Source organism: Crinia signifera, chromosome 3 (assembly GCF_055691185.1).
Source record: "Crinia signifera chromosome 3, ASM5569118v1, whole genome shotgun sequence".
Taxonomy (NCBI): domain Eukaryota; kingdom Metazoa; phylum Chordata; class Amphibia; order Anura; family Myobatrachidae; genus Crinia; species Crinia signifera.
In genome coordinates this window covers 72,404,841-72,425,220 of record NC_139219.1, presented here as the reverse complement: position 1 = coordinate 72,425,220, position 20,380 = coordinate 72,404,841, and the positions used below count along the sequence as shown (strand labels likewise).

At 40.5% G+C, this 20,380-nt stretch overlaps 1 long non-coding RNA gene across 10 annotated transcripts in view; it reads right to left on the bottom strand.

Moving 5' to 3' along the window:
* The window catches only part of LOC146063545 (uncharacterized), a 760,354-nt gene that overhangs the window by 450,617 nt on the left and 289,357 nt on the right, over window positions 1-20,380 (bottom strand). For all 10 annotated transcript variants that reach the window (XR_014471608.1, XR_014471607.1, XR_014471609.1 and 7 more), the window contains one exon: window positions 11,356-11,438. This is a non-coding gene — a long non-coding RNA (uncharacterized LOC146063545). The remainder of the gene's footprint in view (window positions 1-11,355; window positions 11,439-20,380) is intronic.

Sequence of the window (20,380 nt, the reverse complement as noted above, 5' to 3'; positions counted from 1 at the left end):
TTTGCCTTGTGGAGGAGGCGGGGTAAATGCTGTGACTTTACATAATTTAACCCCATCTCCTCTCCACAGACCAGCAAATCACTGTATTTTTGGAGGTGGGGTATGGTGATGAGTTGCCCACCCCCCACCCTCCCACAGTGGAAATCTGTCTTCCACTATACGAACCTCCCGTGGAGGAGATTTCAGATGTAGGCAACTATGAATTGGAAAAATTACCCAATTCGAGTTCTACAGATAATTTGGGGAACCTGTATGTAAGGCACTGTCATATTAGAACACTAACAAGTCAAATGTGAACCAAGATAATTCAATGTTTTTGATGACAAATGCAGGCAGCGGAGTCGTTCTTGAAACTACTTTAATACTGAACAATACAAGAACAGGTATGCTCACAACATGCAATACATTGATACGGTTTAAGAAAAAATAGTTGTTTTTTTCACTGGAGCTTGTCCAGGGCCGATGCTACGATACACGCACCCTCCTGCAAAATCTATATGTGCGCCCTCCCTCAATTTCAAGTTCAATTTAAATACACCTTACAGTAGCACACAAGCAGCCAATCAGCTCCTACCTGTCAATTTTTAAACCCAGTCTGTGACATGGCTGATTGGCCGGTTGTTTATCGCTCTCCATTTTATCACTTTTGAAGCTTGATACATCTGGCCATCAGAGGTTTATGTATCATAGTCATTTTACTGAAAAAGCATGTAAAAATAGTTTTCCACAATTCAGTTTTAGGAAACTTCATTTTTATGGCATTGACTGTTTTTATATTTTTGTGTTATTTTGCTTGGGCTAGAGCGATTGTTAGAGGTAGGTTAGTCTTGAGACCATTAACTGGTCCTGCACCGTACATCCACCCTCTTTCATACAGTGAATGGCTGTCACCACTCTAATTGGTGGATAGGTCCAGCTAATCGCCATTCAGCAGGAGAGACACCTCCTACATGTATTTGTGAGATCTGAGAGCTGTGTCTGACTCTTTAACATAAAGCAATGGTTTTTAAAACTTTTAAGTGCTCATACCATTTCATTATTTATACATATTTAATTTCTCATACCCATTATCCCTTGTTTTTGTTTATGACTATTTTATATTAGGAAACTAAGTAAATAAGTCCAAATGATGTAAGCCTCATGGGTAAGTACAGATGGTGTAATGGTTGCCTTACAGCACTGAGGTCACGGTTTCGATTCCCACCATGGCCCTAACTGTGCAGAGTTTGTGTATTTGTAGTCTCCCTGCACAACCCAAAAATATACTGGTAGGTTATTGGCACTCTATGTGTGGGCTATATAAGAAACTGTTAATAAATAAATAAATAAATAAATAAATAAATATAAGTAAATAAATGTATGATTCCACTTACAACATAAATCCATTATTTGAAGAGTCAAAAATAATCCATCCCATCTCTAATGAGCAATTTACTAAAAAAACGGTGGGGGACACTCTAGATTGGGGAAGATATTGGGTTTAGTATATTGGGTATCCAGACAGCAGCTGGATACCCGAGAGAGAGGACAGATGTGGAGAGGACAGGAGATGTATAGTTGGGTGTCGTCGGCATAGGTATATATGAACTCATATAGTAAGTCCATTTATTTATACCTAGTACTGTAAGTCATTGCCCTTAATGGGGTGAGAATCAAAAAAGACGTGGCTGTAAGTGCAGTAGAGCAAGCTGAAAGTCTCCCTGCAGGGGCAGTGAGATAATGATCGAGCAGTGTGAATTCTAGCACTGAAAGCCGGACGGCTGAGAGACAAGACGAGAAGTGCACTGCCGGAGACGGAGACCTGGCTGCAACAGAGCTCCAGTCCCGCTGGTGGTGAGAATTTTCCACTGTACATCTACGCAGGCTGGGGGAGGAGTCAGGGGAGGGGCAAAGGCAGTAAGTAACAGGAAGGCTCTACCAGTTGTGTGTAAATGGCAAAAGTAAGATGATTTTATTTTGCTTGCGGACGGCCTGATGAAGGAATGCAAATGTTTGGCATTTAGGTGTTGTAGTGATCTACCTCACTGCACGTTACGTGTCATGCCCTCTGTGATGTTTATTGACTTAAGGCACTACTTATGAGTAGTAAAATATGGTATAAGTAATGCAATTAGACCTGAATAAAGATAACTGTTTATACTTAAATATTTCCATCACATTGTCCCCCTTTTACAGAATCCATATTAGGAGGTAAACTATTTTCTAATTGAACAGACAGAAACAATAACAGACTTAAGAATGAAATCTTCAAAAATTCACTGTATTGATGAATTTATTTATACAGTAGGAATGGAGCTGGTGATGTCACAGCAGCTCAAATGACTGTATCAGATACCAAAAGGTCACTATCCTGAATAAGTAGGAAGGGTTTCAGCTGTCTGTAGTAGATTGGGGAGGTAATACCTATAAACAAGCTTAAGTAAAGTGTTGTGGTACAAGTTGAGTATCCCTTATCCAAAATGCTCGGGACCAGAAGAATTTTGGATAACGGATTATTCCGTATTTCAGAATATTTTTATATTTCAATTATGTATCTTTAGGTATCTTGCATTTATGTTGTATAAGCATAACAAACACATGTCATACACACAAATATATTTTATTTGTGCATAAAACATGTTTTCAAAACTGTACAGTACTTGCGTGGGTTTCCTCCGGGTACTCTTGTTTCCTCCCACAATCCAAAAATATACTGGTAGGCTAATTGGCTCCCAACATATGTCCATGTGCGTGTACATGTGGTAGGGAATATAGATTGTAATCTCCACTGGGGCAGGGTCTGATGTGAATGTACAAATATTTTCTGTAAAGCGCTGCGGAATAAGGAACTGGTATATAAGGAACTGGTAATAAATAAAGTGTCCCCAGTAGGTTTTTTAGCCCCCCCCCCCCACACACACACACACACACAAAAAGTACATTCTGGAAAGTATGGTTTTCAAAATAATAATTTGGATAATGGATATTTGGATAAGGGATACTTAACCTGTACTAGAACCACAGCTTAATTAAGGGAAAGACACAAGGCATACTGTACTCCGGGCCTGCCTCTCTAAGGTGGTCCCCAGCCAGAGCACAGTGACATCACTAGCTCTCCTGATTCCTGTCCCAGTAGTGCAAAGGCTGCTGCTATTCCTACATGTGATAAAATAGATACAGCAGATTTTATTTTTTTATGTGCATTTTTTAGGTTTTTATTTTTTTTAAGTTGTCTTTGTTCCACTAAAAGGAATCTTTATAAAATAACTGTGTCCCAATTAGGTGGAGCTATAATTAGCACCATGTAATTATTGAACTATTAAATATAATGTTCTCCAGTGGTTTAAATTTAATATACACAATCCATACATCGCAACATGACCCATTAAAGGAGGGACTAAATGCTCTCTACCTGGACTTCCCTCTTAATTTATTATTACAATCAGCTGTGAGGAAATTCCTTTATTAGAAATTAAATAGTTAACATAGGTGATGCCAATCATATACTAATAGGGAAACCCAGGTGGAGAGTATTTTGTCCCTCCTCGAATGGGTCATGTTTGGAGGTGTGCACAATCTAATATACACCCCCTTTATTTATTTACAATTTCTTATATAGCGCAGCATATTCCGTTGCACTTTACAATACGCCCTTTCCCCTGGACTTAAGTAAACGCTGCGCTACCACCCCCAAACGCACGTAGGGTGTCAATCACCCTCCGACCTGCCAGTTAAGGCTAGCCTTTGGATGGATGGTTCGCACATATGCAATGCCAACCGTGCAGTTAACCGATAATCACTCAGAATGAGAATTTATAGTCCAATGAATGGGACTGAATCCAGCCCTGACTAGATTACAAGACTAAAGTGATAAATATTTGGTAAGACAATCTCCTAGGCGCTGTAATTCTCGCTGTTTTGCTGCCTATCCTACACCCTGAAGGGTTATTCCTAAGTAACCCGAATAGTAATTTTGAAAAAGGGGTTTGTTGGATGTGGGATATGGCGCTACACCGGGTCAAGCACAATGTATGAGTGGGGATACTTAGCTTGGGTGTTTTCGGGTTCTTTTTCTCTTCTCCCTCTTAATACTTCCTTCGCGTGTTTTTCTCGTCCAATTTTTTGGGGGGAAAAAAACAGAAGGAATAGAAATATTTTAGGTTGGAACGGGGGTGAGAATATGTTTCCAAGATATTATTGTTTTTGTCCCAGTTTTCCGATATTTCTCACCTCACTTACATATGTATGTAGTGAGGGTAAGCTTATCTGGGTTTCTTTATATTGGGTGATGATCTTTGAGAGGCGTACCTCACTTACACTTTTCTGCATATGAGAACTCTCATCAAGGTATCTTTATCAAAAGACTGCGTACCAGTACTCACGATTGATAGTATGTGTACACGTGCATCAAGGTATCTTTAATTTAGTCGAGGCTGACTTCTTGTCCAGTAGAAAACGGTTTTTATTTTACAGTATAAAATTTTTTTAAAATATTTGGTTAAAAACGGAATTTTAGTATAATCCGTATATTTCCACTGTCTGCTGGTGGAGGAGCACTGTTGTTCCCTTCAGGAATAGGGCAGGATTAGTGTTGGGCCACTGACCGGTAAGTGGACTCCGCGACTGTGAGAAAAAAAAGTTCTCTTTGTCCTACCTTTTTCTCAGGGGGCAATCAGGTTCCTCAAAAAAAGGTTTCCAGCAGAGAGTTAGAATCCAAGGTCCACTCAAAAGCAAGTCCTCCTGCCGACGCGTTTCGAGATGTGCATCTCTTTGTCAAGGCATCTTGGACATCTAGGACAAAGAGAACTTTTTTTTCTCACAGTCGCGGAGTCCACTTACCGGTCAGTGGCCCAACACTAATCCTGCCCTATTCCTGAAGGGAACAACAGTGCTCCTCCACCAGCAGACAGTGGAAATATACGGATTATACTAAAATTCCGTTTTTAACCAAATATTTTAAAAAAAATTTATACTGTAAAATAAAAAACGTTTTCTACTGGACAAGAAGTCAGCCTCGACTAAATTAAAGATACCTTGATGCACGTGTACACATACTATCAATCGTGAGTACTGGTACGCAGTCTTTTGATAAAGATACCTTGATGAGAGTTCTCATATGCAGAAAAGTGTAAGTGAGGTACGCCTCTCAAAGATCATCACCCAATATAAAGAAACCCAGATAAGCTTACCCTCACTACATACATATGTAAGTGAGGTGAGAAATATCGGAAAACTGGGACAAAAACAATAATATCTTGGAAACATATTCTCACCCCGTTCCAACCTAAAATATTTCTATTCCTTCTGTTTTTTTCCCCCCAAAAAATTGGACGAGAAAAACACGCGAAGGAAGTATTAAGAGGGAGAAGAGAAAAAGAACCCGAAAACACCCAAGCTAAGTATCCCCACTCATACATTGTGCTTGACCCGGTGTAGCGCCATATCCCACATCCAACAAACCCCTTTTTCTAGATTACAAGACTGTATACAATAGTTAAAATGGTCTATGTTTTCTTGCGATGCCGATCCCACGGGCCGCGCATCGGCATCTCAAGCTGTATTCACACTGTGTGATCTGTACTGACTTCTAAAATTGCACTGTGTGTATGCACTTTTAGCCTCTACTCATAGTTGCCTACCCTCCTGCATTCTGCAGGAGACTCCCTGAAATAGCAGCAATCTCCCTCTCTCCCTCATTAGTCTAGCAATCTCCCTCATGTCACCTAGCCCACATTACACCGTTACATTTTTTGGGAAAAAGGAATGAGAGATAAATACAGTTACATTGAATCATCAGAGCCATTTCCCAGCACTTCAGCAAGTATAGTAGCTCTTACTAACTGCTTTGGGGCTCATCTACATTTGGATATAAGTCATGTTAAAAGATTCCTCTCAGAGGTAACAGTACACACCCACGCTTCTAGATGCCACGTTCACAATCTCTTTTCACAATCTCTCCATATATGGAATTAGACACGCCCTTTGGGTGGAGCATGACACACCCCCTCAGTGGGGCACTGTGCAAAACTCTACTACCAACTATAATCTCCCTGAAACTAGTTTTCAAAAGTAGGCAAGTATGTTTAAGATTAGATTCCTTTATTGCTTTTCATTTTTTACGAATTGCAAACTAACAAGGTAAGTGATAAGTATTATTTACATATAACCACAGACTCAAATGGATTACTGTATATACTGTATGATACAGTGAATATCGTAGAACCTCAAACACATGACAGAAAGAAATGCAAAGTAGGAACTGTCTGCCATGTCTGGACACAATGTAAATGGAAAGCACTAAATGACATGTTCTCATACGATAGGGCAGCAAACACATCTTTCTTTTGTGGACACTGGGACATACTGAGCTGATGTCATAAACCACATCAATCTTCTGGCTACTTAGGGCTGCAAAACATCCCGTGAAGTAACGCAAGAGACACACTGTGCTGTCTGCCTCGAAAGAAAAAAAAAACAATGACTCTCCTTGAAAGACAAAACTGCTGCTCAGCCTGTCGATAAAAAGCTCCACTTGTGACCTTACTTCACCCTCCGTTATGTTGGCCAAACATGAACTTTGAGAAACAAATTCTAGATGCTTGTGGAGATTTTTTTTAATTGATGTAGTTAAAGAAGATAAACCTTATTTCTCTGGTTTATTTTTATTTTCAATTTTACTTTAAAATCAATAGAGCACTTGCCATCTCAATGAATCACGTCAGAAACCTACACAGCATTAGTGGCGTGCCTATAATCTAGTCAGCAAATCTGGGGCAGGATTTTAGGATTATGCAAAAAGGGTGATAAAGCGACTGCGTGATTTTAGGATTGCACAGAGAACAGAAAGGTGCCATCGTCAGTGCAGGCTGACCAAGCAATAGACAAAAAAGTTTTCCATCAAAACTGAATTAATGTAAAGTATTCTGTCTTCAGTGCTGTGTATTTTAGCATACTGTATGCTCATATGCTGCACCTCAGTTAACTGTACCTGAGAGCAGATCTGGGATGTGAGAGCACAGATTATAAATACTGGAATTGACCCATTCCTCAGCCCTTAGTATAGTTGCCAGCTAAACACTTGACCACGTGCATTTTTTGGCACGTGGTCAAGTGTTTAGCTGGCAACATTAGTGCACCCATACTGTATGAAGCTGTCAATTAGAATGTCGTACAGGTTGAGTATCCCGTATCCGAATATCCGTTATCCGAATTATTCCGAAAACCATACATTCCAGAAAGTGAAGAAAAAAAAGTTTTTTTGCTAAAAACTCACTGGGGACATTTGTAACAGCCCTACTGAGGACATGATATGTAACTGGCACTATATATGTACAAGAAAAGAATTGCTTGGCCTTCAAATTCAATATCTGAGATAGTACACAAATTTTGTTTCATGTTTTGAAACCTTGTTTTTTGAACAAATAAAATATATTTGTGTGCATTTCATGTGGTAATAAAATATATATGTGTGTATTTTATGTGTTTATACAGCATAAATGCAAGATACTTCAAAATACATCATTTAAATATTAAAATATTCCGAAATACGGAATAATCCGCTATCCAAAATTCTCCTGGTCCCGAGCATTTTGGATACGGGATACTCAACCTGTAATACATATATTAGTAAATTATTCAAAGAGTGCCCCAAAAAGAGAGTCATCTTTTTCCTTTGTTTTTGTGTATAGTCCAGGGGTAGCCAACTCCAGTCCTCGAGAGCTACCAACAGTTCACGTTTTCCAGCTCACCTCACAGGTACACAGGTGCACTCATTACTGACTAACACATTTTAAAAGATACACTGGTGGAGGTAATACTTCACTTGTGATTTCTGTGAGGAGGCCTGGAGTTGGCTACCACTGGTATAGTCCCTTTTTAATGTCAGTGAAGAGGACTAGATGAATGGATGTTTACAGGTGTGTTCAAACAGCTATTCAGAGTCTGCACCTGAAGCCTCCTTACCCCCTGATATGCCCAATAAAGGAACAGAAAGATAGCATGTTACTAAGTCAATGCAATTATCCTGCCAATCATCACTTTGTTACGGCTCCACCATACTGAAGCTCCATGCTCACAAAAGTGCTTACTTATAGTGTAATGGGATATCACACTGCAGGGCTGTTTAGAACGCTAGCCATGTTGAGTAAAATGCTGATTAAACATCCTGATTAGTATGTTATTTTCTGGAGCCAGTAAGCTTCCCTTGTATGGGCCTTAGTTAGTGTTTTTAGATTTTGCTACTTTAGACTCTTCCTAATAACTATAGGACTTGTCACATGGTTAAGGGTCATTTGTGAGGAAATCACTTAATTGAAAATCATTGATCTACTGTACTAGAATCCCTTAGGCCAGGGATAGGAAACATGTGTCACTCCAGCTTCTGTACAACTACACATCACAGTATGCTCCTGCCATAGAGGGTAATTCTGATTCACTCGGAAAGGCACAATCACTTTTTAATGGACAAAACCATATGCAGTGCAGGTGGGGCTGATGTAAAATGTGCAGAGAGAGTTAGATTTGGGTGGGGGGTGTACTTCAAACTGATATCTATATTGCAGTGTAAAAATAAAGCAGCCAGTATTTACCCTGCACAGAAACAATAAAACATCCAAATCTAACTCTCTCTGCACATGTTACACCAGCCCCACCTGCACTGCATATGGTTTTGTCCATTAAGAGAGTGATTGTGCCTTTCTGAGTGAATCAGAATAACCTCCATAGTTTTAAAATGACCAAACAGGATATGTGGCAAGGCATGTTGGTATTAGCAGTTCCACTACATCTGGAGCATACTTGTCTATCTCTCCATGAGGGAAGAAAATGATCTGTTCCTGGACTTCCCTGGTAATGTGTGACTGCCATCACCTGTGGTGAAACACCTTTCCTATCAATTACCTAGCTCCCCACAGGTGATGGCAATCATACATTACCAGGGAAGTCCAGTAACAGAACATTTTCTCCCTCATGGAGAGGGTCAGGTAGGCAAGTATGATCGAGGGTCAGGTAGGCAAGTATGATCTGGAGTGTTGAAAGTTGCCTACCCCTGCCTTAGACCATAGCAAACTAGGACAAGTGTCTTTATTTCTTTAGCTTGGCTATTACAATAAATTGAATGTTTAGGGGGAGGATAGAGAGATGTGCAAAAGACCACATGGCAATCTTACACTCGTACTCTAAAGGCTTCCAACGGATCGGGACGATAAATTGGACCAAATCTCATGTATTTGACATCCTGTCCGACCCGATGCAGGGTCCCTTGTGCATCGGATCGAGTTGGGAGGTCAGACGGACAGCACATAAGATGTGACAGATCTTATGTCCTGCCAGGAACCGGGTGGGGGGCCTTATATCCTTAGATAAGTGGTTTCAACTTATCTTGGAGCAAAGGTAGGGAAGCATAAGCAACAAGGTGAAATTAGGCATGGCATATATTCAATCTCTTGATATGTATCCTCTTCTTTGCTATCTCCATGTAACTTATGACCCAACCCTTCCACATATTGTCACATATTAAAAACAAAGAACCACCAGAGCATGTGTGATTGTGAAAGTTAATCAGCACAAAACCACCTTGCCTGTCTATATATTCTAAAACACCTTACAAATCTCTCACTTGGGGCCAAGCACAGCCTGTAACATGGCAGCTAGCAGCTGATTGTCTGTTACTTTTTTCACTTTTTATCACTCTCCACTTTATCACTGGTTAAGGTTTTATACATTTGGCCCAAGGTTCGGTTTAACACATATTCACAGGTCTCAGCTGGGCCCTGTTAAATAGTAGGGTTTGGGTCATGTGCAGATGGACTCCCGGGTCATAAAACTGGTGCTCCAGGGATCGGCACTGATTGCAAAGGGCGACTGATCTGGAGAGCTGCCCTTTGTGTTACTATAATCACATATACTAATAAGGGTGTCACGGTTGGCCGGGGTCCCCCTGCATACTAACCAGTCTGGTGCCTTCGGTCCCTCCGGTGCTTACGCATGTGGCCGCGGCTCTCCAGCGGGTAAGCCTCTCCTTCATCATGCTGTCCAGCATCCCTGGTCTTCACGGCAGCTGGGGGTCTCGGCAGGCGGCACGCAGCGCCAGCACTGTGGCAGGTCCAGCGGGCGCTACCCGCTGGCTTCCATGGGTGCCACCATCTTGGATTGGGACTTCCGGATCCGGGTCTTTTATGACCTTCCCGGCAGGCTGGACCAATAGTGTAAATTCCGCTGCATCACAGGATCCTGCTCAGTCTCTCTAATTTGGTATCCTGCCCTTGTTTCCAGCTGCCAGAACTGCTCTGCTGTCAATTCCGTTATACGCCAAGTGGGCCAGTCTTCAGTTCCGTTATACGCCAAGTGGGCCAGTGTTCAGTTCCCTTATATGCCAAGTGGGCCAGTGTTCAGTTCCGTTATACGCCAAGTGGGCCAGCTTTCAGTACCATTATACGCCAAGTGCGCCAGTCTTCAGTTCCGTTATACGCCAAGTAGGCCGGCTTTCCGTCTCTGATACAGCCGAGGGGGCTGTTCTCAGTTTCCAGTTCAGATACTAACTCCAGTTCACTGGGGCCTAAATATATATATATATATATATATATATATATATATATATATATATATATATATATAGTGTATACTGCTGCATATAGTGTATACTGATGTTAGAATGTGATCATTATTGAGAGTGTTACACCTGCCTGGCCTGTCTCCTAAATACTGAACCGGCAGCTACACTTAATATTTCCACGTAGACAGTATAACTTTTTATTTTTTTAATCTTGTAGGGATATACTGTATATTCCCTTTAGGTGGTTGCTGTTTTCTGTAGCAGACATAGAATGCACTAAACCTTTCATAGAAATGATAAGATAGCAAATAAAACGCTAAACTAAAACACTCAACAACATCCCACAAACAATAGCTCATAAACTAACGTTAAATAATGAAACCACAATCAACAAGGGGGTAAATATGGCTTATGGTAAATACTGTTGCTGGTATATTTCACTTTATCACTTTGCTCAGTAATACCTTCCACTGTACTGTTTGCATTGGCTCTCTGCAGAGGAAGACTGTCACTGTTGCAAAGCTTTATTAACTCAGTTGAACAAGTTAACAGCTTGGCTAAGTTTACTACTCATAACTTCAGCGCATTATAATACAGTCAATTAAATTTATTACTTGGCTTGTGGTATTCAGTTATCATAAGCAGCTTGATTCTGTCTGTCACACGTTTCAAACATCAAAGCAGATTGAAAAATAGATGGAATAGCATCGTATACTGCTTTCGGTGAATCGATTGAACAAACTAATGTAAAAAAGGTATGCTGCAGAGCTAGACACCACCTCAGGGGATTCAATAGAAATTGTCACCACTGAATTTGGACTTACATTGTTTCCTGTCTTCCTCTTATTTGTGCCTTCTACCAGCGCCATAATCCTACGCAGTCGTCTGGGTCCAGTTTTTCTTAGATCTGCAGTGATGAAAAATTGTTAGCTTTAATTAAACAGCGAGAGCAGAACAAAAAACACCGGGGAGTTTATGAAGTTTAGTTTCCGCTGAGATTTTTAAAAGACTTAAAGATTTTGGTATAATCCCCATAAAGGGATTATAAATGTAATTCCTGATTGGCAATGCAACTTGTCACTTAATATCACAAGGCTCATGATAACTTCCCATGGTTACGTGGCAAAATGTTAAATGAAAAGAAAACTATTTTAGAAAAATAGTTTTTTTTATTGTGTTATACAGTACTAACGTTCTCCCCTACAGAACAAAGAGATGATATTACCAAACATACATCATATATACAGTAAGTACCATATATTAAATGATCCTTTACACATAAGTGTTCATTGTTTGGCCCTTTTATTATTTATAAAAGTTAGATGAATTAGTGACAATGAAATACATGTGTCTAATGTACCTTTTATTGGGCTAATTGAGCTTGGGTTGTAGATATGCTAAAAGCGCGATCCAGTGGTTTTAGCAAATCCGTGCATGCGTGCACGCCACAGTGCGCATGCGTGAGACCTCAAATTCAGGAAAATGCAACTGCAGTTTCATAGACGGGAGGCGGTGGGGTTGGGTGGGCTATTGCGACAGGGTGGTCACATCAAAAGCAGCCGCTGCACCTCAAAACATGGCTGGCCCTGCGCCTGGCTTTCCAGCTGGCTGTGCAGACAGGGGGCAAAACCTTGCAATCGCATCACAGGAAGGGACCCTGCATGCAAGGTGGCCTGCCCTGAGCTAGCCCCCCCCCCCCCGCACGCTAAAGGAGGTGGTTGTAGTTTTGATAATTTTTGCAAAACCACATCCAATGTTAAATTAGGCCCATTATGTTCTTTCCGGGCAGGCAGCCATCTTGCCGGTCATGGCCATTTCTGGCATTTTGGCTCAAATTGGCAGCTATTTTGTCCTCTAACATGATGCAATTCGGGCATTGTTCTGTGACATGAGGTCACTATGTGGCGTTGTTTCATTATAAATGGGAGGACTAGGATCATTATTAAATTAGTGCTAGATAAAACCCCTTACTGGTGCTGAAAAAAGAAAATCATAGTCAGTGCTAAAAATAAATGCTCCTCCAGTCATGCACCCTTAAGGAATTGTACTGTGCTTGTCTATGGAGAAAACTGCGTATTCAGAACCTTGTGGAACTATAGAAGGAAACTGGACCATATGAAGTTAAACCACAATGCCAAAAGGAATACTAAATGAATAGGCCCTTGAACTATAGTGCAGCAATGCTGATCATTATATAACTAACTGTGTCATCTATCCCACTGCTAGTCTTTATTGTGTTCATTTTTTCAAATTTTCCAGGTGGTAGGACCTGGAGAATTCATACAGTGTGTTATGGGCCCCATACATCAGCAATCACAATTTATGGATATCCAGATACAGGGATTTTTTGGCCAGATAAATGGATTCTACAATCTATTTGACTTGCCCACACATTACAGATTTATTTCAGTGATCGGCAGATTTTTCCATCTAAAGATTGTATCTTCATATCTGGAAATTGCCCAATCGATTGTCATTTCAGCTGTTCATAATGTAAATAGATGAAGAAGACGAATTGGGAATGCCCACACATATAAAAAAGATCCGCAGATAATACCAGATTATTAAGCATGTTTAAAAATCTGATTAAGCAATCGATTGCCGATTGTGATTGGGATTGCCAAAAGGGGAGCCCACACATCTAAAATTAATTGTAGCAATCATCTCCATATCTGAAAATTGTCACAATTAATTGCTGATGTATGGGGCCCTTAAGTACTGGAGTAGAGTATGAGTCTGTTTCAACAGTGGACGCAGTTTAGATTCAGTCATAAATTACCAATGTTTTGTGCTCTGCTGCAGTGTACAGTACGTGTGCCGCGCTACTCTTAAAATGCCAGTTGCAGTGTGTTAGTTGAATGAATGTCCTCAGGTATGTGAAAGTGGTAACATGGAATGTGTAAAAAATGAAGGTGTGTCAGAGTCATTTTAGGGCCATGCTGAAGCCACTCTTGCTTCTTCAGATACAGTATCGCTATCACTAGTAGTTTAGTTGTGGTGGACATTTTGAACAACCATAGGTTTCCTCAGATGTCTGCAAGATGTTTCTCCAATGCTGTATCTTTGGACGCATGCAGTGAAGCTGGAAAGCCGGTGGGATGGGTTTTATTACAAAAGACGGCACCTGCACTATTTGCATAACATCTCGGATCTGCTGTGACCGAAGATGTCAGCATTGACTTGATTTGCCTCTACCTCTGACACAACTATGGGATATCAGTGAAGGACTGTCTTGTTTGAGGAAAGAGATTTGCTTTGTAACCCGGTGTTACTACATCTACAAATACATCTGCATTGTGTACCAATTTGCTAAAGAACATGTGTATCCCAAACATACAAAAAGGTCAGCTGTAAGTTTAAAAAAAAAAAAACAGCAAATGTAATTTAAAAAAAAAACTACATTAGACATTGAGCAGCTTTGCTTATGGGATAATAATTAAACTCATAAACCCTCAATGGGAATTTAATATAAGACTTTAGCCTTGTAGCTGTTAATATTTGAGGCAATAGAGTACATGTGCATTTATATTTTGTCTGGCTCGCTCGGACTTAACTGTCTGCTATATGTAATGGGGATGTAAACTTTACACAAAGTAAAATAAACATTTTAAGTAAGTAGTGTACACTAGAAAAGTCAAATATTGTACATTTAATTGCTATGCATTGTGCCAAAAAATGGTAGGGGGGGGGGGGGAAGACTCAGTAACACAGGGTGTAAATGCCCCCATACCACTGGCCGACTTGTCCTAAGGACAAGTCAGACCCAATTTCCCTTGAGCTTCCCTGGCAGGTCTCCCACTCATGGGAAGCCGCAGGCAGGGAACAGGAGAATTCAAAAAACCCTTACAAATGAAATGACTCTCAGCCAATCAGTGGCTGCCCCTTAATTTGTATTTGTATTTGTTTTGCTAACTTGCAGCACAGTGGATTTCTCAGTGGATGGATGTGACTGATGGACACCATATAGTATGTTAAAGCTTGACTTATTGAAACTAGTTGAACTATGGTAGCAAGAACAAATACACATTTAAATGTAACTAGATGAAACACATCTCCTGGACCGCTTTATTGTGGGCACTCCTTAAAGCAGGCCTGTCCAAACTATGGCCCTCCAGCTGTTGTGAAACTACACATCCCAGCATGCTTTGCAATCCTTTTAGCATTACCTAATAGCAAAACTGTGGCAAGGCATGATGGGACTTGTAGTTTCACAACATCTGGAGGGCCATAGTATGGACATGCCTGCCTTAAAGGTTCCAACACAGACTGAAATGTCAGATGCTGGGCAGATACCCTAATAAAAGGAGTTCTTTCTTCACTTGCACACACATAAATAAGTATGCACTGTAATAATAATAATAATAATAATAATAATAATAATAATAATAATAATAAGAAGAAGAAGAATAAGAAGAAGAAGAAGAAGAAGAAGAAGAAGAATTATTATTATTAATAAAAAAAAAACTTTTTATTGGTACTTCTTTACTTTCACGGCGCCAGCATGGCGCCGCGCGTACTTCCGGGTTACGCTCGCCACTAATTAAGTTAAATAAACGGAGTTAACGCCATGCCAACATGGATAGTTCATAGCGTGGCGAGCGTAGCGAGCCACCGCGCCCGCAGCGTGGGCGAGCGAAGCGAGCCCCGCAAGGGGACTCTGACGCGCGGCGCCATGCTGGCGCCGTGAAAGTAAAGAAGTACCTTTTTATTTATATAGAGCTCTTTCTCAAATAGGAGTCAATGCTTAATAGAATGAATGTAATACAGTACAGGAAGTATAAAAAAAGCTTTTCCTAAACTACAGTATACTTAAAGTAATTATGGAAATGCTTGAGTAAACAGGAAAGTCTTGAGTGTGTTTTTGAAGGGTTCTACAGTGGGGTTCTCTCGAACTGTGCAGGGAAGTGAGTTCTCTAGAGTCAGAGCCGCATGGCTAAAAGCTCGACTCCAGATGAATTACGGGAGATTCTAGGTTATGCTAAAAGTGTTCATCTACAATACATATCGGGGTGTATTCAATTGGCGCATTTAGTTGTCAGCTCTGACCTAATCAATCTGCTCCTGTATCCAGCATGCATAAAGCTGAGAGGGCGCACTGTTCCTTGCAGCCTTGGGAGCAGAGAGGAAAAGCATTCAATGTGTGGGAAAAACCACAGATTCATCATTGTACCCAGAATCTAAAGGTCATCCTGAGTTACACGATGTCTTACCACACAGGAAAAATGCTAAATAAATGAATAGCTCTGGGTGTGAAACCTGAAGTGTTCCTAATTAGATATGACTCATTGAATTATTGGTTATAAATATACTTATAGTGTACTGTGAATTTGCCCAGGGGCATATTGCTTGTATAGGTTGGAGCTTTGGAGGGTTCTCTACTTACATTTTTGGGTGACTGTACCTGTTTGGATAGTAACCAGTATTTAGAGTATTAGATGACCAGTTGATGAGCATTGTTAGCATGACGCCTGATATTATTGTGCATACCAGCTACACAGGAAATGGAATCCCAGGGGTGGGAACTTAGGTAAGGGCTGGGAACTGAGCTGTGGGGAGTTAGTGCCAACAAATTACCAACATTGGTGTAATAATTCTTTAAGATGAAAGTCCCAAATATCACAAATATCCTCTCCGCTCCCTCAGTGGAGCCCAGAAACACCCCTGAAATTGTTACACCTCAGATCGCACCCAATCTTGTCCATTTGACAGATGTCAGAATAGATATAGATGGCTGTTCGCCTTCGATGAGTATTTTCAGTGTTGGGTAATCTGCTCTACAAACAAGCAAAAGCTGTTCGTGTGGGAGACAAAAGGGGCATGGAGTCACTACTCTGGTCACTGGCTGACATGCGGCGCCAGGCCTCACAGGTGCGTTGGCCTATCAAATTCTTCCCTGTTAAATCTTTGGCCAATACGCCACTGTATGAGTAACATTTATTTATGTTCATTTAACATAGGTCTCCATAGAATAAACAATTTACAGTAGCAATTATGATGTTGAAAGTGTAATAAGTATTTGACATAAAAGCAATTAGACTGCAAAGAGGTAAATTATAACTTAAGTAATTTCTAACAACTGCAAGATGAAAGCAACCATTCATCAAGTGCTTAATTACTACTGTATATGCCTCCTTCTTGTAGGATGTACTAGTACAGTACATAGTTCCTAGCTCTGTAATGTGCTTTTTGTTAACACAGATATATAGTACACACTTCCAGAAGTGTACATCATGAATCAGGTAGTGTACACTGCAAAGTGCAAACCTAGGTAGGTAGAGTACACTGCAATATGTAGTTCTCTAATTGGACATCCAAGTTTTGCCCCATTTCAAACAAAAGCCAAACAGGTTTTTTTTGCGGCGCATGTGCATTAAGAGCCAGTTTAAAGCCATGGTTTAAGTCTGAAAGGGTGTAGATATATTACAAACCTATCAATACTAAGGGGACGGTGTATTAAAAAATATACCGTATATACTCGAGTATAAGTCGACCCGAATATAAGCCGAGGCACCTAATTTTACAACAAAAAAAACTGGGAAAACGTATTGACTCAAGTGGGACCCTCACTCGAGTATAAGCCGAGGGGAGGCTTTTTCAGCATAAAAAATGTTCTGAAAAAGTAGGCTTATACTCGAGTATATATGGTAAGTATAATTTCTATTAGCTGTGAATGTCTTCTCTCCTCCAGGTGGTACTGGGTGTCTCCATTATCTTTCCTTATGTCCTCTGCTTTGTTCTAGAGGCAGCCATAGGGGCATCTTGATGTAGACTTGGTGGAAATTCCCCAAACTAATTTCATAAATTCATGCACTAACCATAGATTTTGAACTCCTTGTTCTTCCCAGGCTCCTTTCACACACTCCTGGACATGCTGATAAGCGTATTATCCTGGACAGAACCCCCTATAAATACTCTTTAGACATGTGCCAAGAAAAGTACCCATAAATCCTCAATGCAGCAACTGTTCTACTACTTCCTCTGCACACTTCTCCTGTCCGCCAACTGACTTGTGCAGACACAGGAGGTGATTATGGTTGGTGTACAAAAGCAAACTCCTTCTTTAATGGACAAAACCATCAGCACTGCAGGTGGGGCAGATGTAACATGTGCAAAGAGAGTTACATTTGGGTGGGGTGTGTAAGTATAAAGCATCCAGTATATAAAATAACTCACCCAAATGTAACTCTCTCTGCACGTTATATTAGCCCCACCTGCAGTGCACATGGTTTTGTCCATAAAGAAGGAGTTTGCTTTTGCACACCAACCAGAATCACCCCCTGTGTCTGCACAAGTCAGTTGGAGGGCAGTGAGGGGTAGATGTATGAAGCAGTGATAAGGGAGGAGAAGTGATAAAGTGCCTGGTACTTTATCACCAGCCAATCAGCTCCTGACTGTTAAGTTACAGGGACAGATAGGAGCTGATTGGCACATGCCTCCCTGTCATTTCAGATATAGCTGATATTTCTGATATAGCTGAGGACCAGGGCTTTCAAACGAGCCCAGCCCCGTGTAGCTAGCCCCCCCTGGGAAGTGAGAAATCACTGGGCAGAGCTGGAACGTTTTCCCCATAGGATAACATGAGACTAGTTAATTCCGACCCCCATCAAAAGTTCTTCTATATGATACTTGTCTCATGTAAATGGGTGAGTTGGTTAAATTATTTTCTCTCCCCCTCACATCAGAAAATGCAGGGACTGGTGTAAAAGGGGCCAACCCATGAATGCATTTTCTGGTGTGAAAGGAGTATTATTTCAAATAGCCGGGCCCTGCAGCACTCTGAATACAGCCAGGCAGCCTCCCGCTCTCTCCCCGGCTGTCACTTCTGCCTAGAGGTGGCTGTCCCCCAGTTACCGCGAGCATGTATTCCCCCTTGGCAATGAGCATGTAATCCCACATGGCAACGAGCATGGAATCCCTGGCAATGAGCATGGAACCCCTGGCAATGAGCATGTAGGTAAGCAGCCCTTATGTAGCATAATTTTTTTTTTTTTTTGGATCAAGTTTTCTTTATTTTCTTTTTCCTTTTCATCCATACATCGCATAAATAACATAATTAAACATTATCGTTCTACAATTAACATCGTAAAAAACAAACAAAAAACAAACACACAAAAAAAAGAAAAATACAAAACACATCATACCATAGGACAGTGGTACATTGTACTGAGACATGCAATCCATTCTCTTCTAGAAAACACATCTCTTACTTTTCCTATCGACCTTTTAGTCTACCGTACATTTTACAACTTATATTTTATATTTCTAGGCCATATCGCATCCGCGAATGGATGCAGGGCAGGAACTCTCTACCACCTTCTAACTTATTTAAGCGTACCTCCCCCTACCCCTCTTACTATTTCCCTTTTTCCTCTATTTCCTCCCTCCCTCCCACCCTTCCTTATATCTTAGTGTGTACTAATGTATGTATGAATCTGTGTAACCCTTCCTTGTGATTTTTATGCGTGGTTCTGTGTTTATTACTGTGTATTTTAATACGTGTTTATTTTATCTACCCCTGTGTACGTGATGGCTTGTATTTTTGTGGTTAATATGTTGTGATTATTTTACCCTCCCTTCCCCCCCCTCCTCCTCTTATTCCCGCCCTGCATCCCCCCACCCATGCCCATGACCAAGCTGTCCCAGAACAATTCTACCAAAAAAAAAAAAAACCCAGCCCAAAATAATAATTTAACCCTGCTGATTCTATTTTATATTATACACTGTATCCCTATATATTACTTGATTATTTTTATCATATCACGTTCTCTTCCTGTATATCTTAATCTTTCCTCTTGAATTTCAACAATACTCTATATAATATCTCATAGAGAGCTTGCAAAAAAAAAAGCCACAAAATAGATAAATAATAATAATAATAAAGGGGAAGGGGAGGGGATAAGGAAATAACATCCCTACTCCTATCTACCCCTATACACACTTCCAGATTATTTTAAATATATAATATAACCCCCAAAATTTTTATATTACTGTATCTTATATTATTTTTATATTATGATATGTTGTCCCCTCTACCCAGTCTAGATATACACCATCTCTCCCATTTTTCAGAAAATTTATGAGTGGCCCCACGAGTTTTAAACATATGTCGTTCATGTCGTACTACTTCATTAACTAGCCCTCTCCACTTATTGATATTTGGAGTTTCTGATGTAAACCAGTTTCTGGCTATTATTACTTTAACCATTGTTGTAAGACATAGCACGTATTTATACATACTCTTTGAGAATGTTTCTTCAATACCTACACCAAATAAACATATCAATGGATCTAATTCAGGTAGCATTGGGGCTGTTACCCGCACATCCCTCCAAACCGCACCCCAAAAATCATGGATATCTGGGCACTCCCATATCATATGCCAAAATCCTGCATTTTCCCCTTGACACCTAGGGCACTTAGAATTTTCTCCAAGACCTGCCTTCTGAAGGGACAGAGGTGTCCAATATACCCCATGCAGTATATAAAAAGCAATTTGTTTAAATCTGATACACGGAGTTGTGTGTGTCGTGGACTCCAAAATCTGGTTCCACATCTCCTCAGAAAGAGGTCCCAAATCTGTTTCCCATTTCACCCTCAACTTTCCGATTTGATCCGGCACACCCTTATCGTTCATCACCGCATATATTACAGACATTCTCCCCTTACATCCTAATTTCAACAATAACTTTTTTACTGGAGAATCCGAGATTACCGGCGGCCCTTCTGGGAATTGGGCTGTTGCCGCGTGTCTTAATTGGAAATATCTATATAGTGCCTTATTTGAAACTCCAAATTCCTCTTTCAGTTGTTGAAAGGACCTAATCTTGTCTTCACTGAATATCTGGCCTA